Here is a 2,872-nt window from a genome sequence, read left to right as displayed (position 1 = left end):
TCAACTAAAGCCCATGGAGAATAGAGAAATTTGGAATAGGGAAAATTTGGAAGTTTGTCTTCTAAAATTGTAATTTCTGAAATGCCCATGTTCCTAAAGGTATTAGAGGTATTGCATCTAACCTTAAAAATACGCTAAAATAGATCAACATATTGAAGTTACTGTGCTCTGCAGCTCTCCATCAAATCTTGAACATCAGTTTTATCACATATCATACAGCAGAATAACCTGGAAAGAGCATCATCAAAGCCTGCAGGTGTGAGAACAAGGCATTTAGCCCCATCTGTTGTTATGTGCTGAGTGCCGTGGAAGAGGCTTTCTAGCAATGCAGTGATATAGCTACATAGTTATATGACATTAAAAACAGTGCAAAACTTCCTGTGGAAACAAAGTGTTGGCTTGTGATTATTCTTGGGTTTGAAAGCTGAATTGAATAGGAGATAATATTTAGGAGGAAAACATCTATTTCTTCTGTACCTGTACTTTGAAATTCCCTGTAGATTTTTCTTATATTTACTTATTCAATTTATCTTTAAATTTATTTCTGCTGCACAGCAGAAAATACAATGATTAGCATGTAAAAGACAGCTAGGTTTTCTGCAAGACACGGGGCCAAGTATTGTATATTTAATATGAGTAATGAATCCATTTAGCAAAAAGAATAAATAATAATCATAAATGACTGGCTGATTCAATAGACATTGAGGTTAACTCCTTTTGCTGTCAATAGCCAGTGGATCAGGACTATGATCTTGCCATTTCCCTTTTCATATGCATGCTTTTACCTCCAATGAAAAAAATTTACATTATGTCTTACTGAAAACCCATTATATAGGTGTTTTCAAGAATTTTAGCAATTTATTTTGCATATGTACATCTATGTATGCTGCAATTTCTAATGAATTATATTGGAACTTTATCAATCATTTGCTTTCTTTTTTTTTCCCATTTGATATTGTGGTCTCAATTTTGTAAAGATAATCAGTTTTAGAGCATGAAATGACTACTTTGTGCTCTTATATTTATGGATACTCATTTAACAGTTTTTGGTTCAATGTTTTTCGCAAATATTCTTTATATTTTGTGATATATTGAAACAATATTCTGCAAAAAATATTCTTCTGAAAATATGTGATAGCTGCAATTCTTCAGGGATAAAACATGTGCATTAAAATACTTTTTGGTCAGATAAGGAAATAATTAACTAAAATCTTATGGGTTTTATTCAGTATACACCCTTTCTTAGGGCTGTTTAGTATATACATAAATTTCTTACAGAATTTATTAGTTAACAGCTAGAAGACTTGGGAACTTTGGCACCAGAGATGTGTGAAAATCAGTGAAGAAGCATTGGGAGAATATAAATAATTTCTGTCATCATGCTGGTTTTCCCTAATGCCCCATCAGGGCTCATTCAACCCTCAGGGTTTCCCACTGCAATATGCCATGGTATCCATGAACATATTCATGTTTCCTCCTTCTAAAGGAGGTGAGGATGTGGTGTGTCCACCCTTGGGCAGTGCTCTGACCTGAACATTTTTGGAGCCTGCCTCTGTACCTCCTATGCTCTGGTCTGAGGAAACCCAGTGGCGTGGCTTTTGAGACAGGCATTATACACCTGAGCACTGCCTCAGCATTGGTAAGGATGAAGTTAAAAAGCTGCAATGTAATGAATAAAGCCTGGAAAAACCAGGAGTCAGTGCCAGGGATGAAAGAACCACTGAGTTCCCACAGCAGTATCAGGGGGAATTGAGGGCAGTGACTCACGCGGACAGATTTCAGGTATTGTATCTTACCAGGACTGTGAGATGAACTGCTTCATTGTCCTTCCTCCTCATTCTGGATATGAATACTGCTAATCTGACCTGCCATGCTCATCTTAGCAAACTGCTGGCAAAGGCTGAAGAAATAGGCAAGGGCTTTGAAAATGCAGGGCATTTTTTCCTTTGATATGGCAGTTTGTCGATGCAAGAAAGCTGGTTGTAATTTTGATCAAGTGTCCAGTCTGTATTGGCAAAGACCAAAGAAAAATGGACACAGCTTAATCCCAAAGGTTGATTTTAAATACAACAAAGATTGTCTCAATTCTCCATGGATTTCTGAGAAGCCTATGGCTGAATTTTAGATGGAGTAATTTTTTGGTTGAAGTTACCAAGACGATAGCTACCCTCAGATAATTATTATTAATTTAAATTAATTTAGATGAGACCCCTGAGTGAACTTTAGGAAATACAGTAAGCTCCCTTTATTTCACTGGGTGATCATTATTTAGGAAAGGTCATAGTTGTCACAAGATGGAAGAATTATTTACCAGGTTGACTCCCTGCTGCAGCCATGTGGATTTAAACTGCATTATACAGGGGTTTTTGACAGGGAGGAGAAGAAGGTAAGAGAGGACCCAGTATGATTTATAGAAAATAAAACAGGTTCACCCATTTCCTAGTTACGGTCATTAACAGTGGTATAATTGTGCATAAACATTGGTCCCATTCCTGGTGTACATTGCTAGAGGCTAACTAAACTTTGCATCTACATAGAAATTTGGATGCAAATATGAATTGTGTTCACTGGTATGACTAGTGTAAAGTAAACAAAGGGCATTTCTATTGTATATTTAAGGTTGAGAAACCTATTTTGTGAACAGCATGCTATCAGCAAAGATTTCACAGTTATTAAGTAACTGCAAAAGGACATGGTCATGTCAATGACGGGTAAGGAAAAAGCCATATATAAAGGGCACAGCAGTGTTGGGATATTGATAGGCACTTGTGGTTGTCCCCATCTGGGAAAACTGCAATAATTCTCTCTCTGTATCATGGTTTCTGTGTTTTAAAACAAAACAGAAAGGGTTGTGGAGGGAAGGAAAAAAGAT

Source organism: Passer montanus, unplaced genomic scaffold, assembly GCF_014805655.1.
Source record: "Passer montanus isolate IOZ18808 unplaced genomic scaffold, ASM1480565v1 scaffold170, whole genome shotgun sequence".
NCBI classification, from domain to species: Eukaryota; Metazoa; Chordata; class Aves; order Passeriformes; family Passeridae; genus Passer; species Passer montanus.
Note: the sequence above shows the minus strand (reverse complement) of the source record.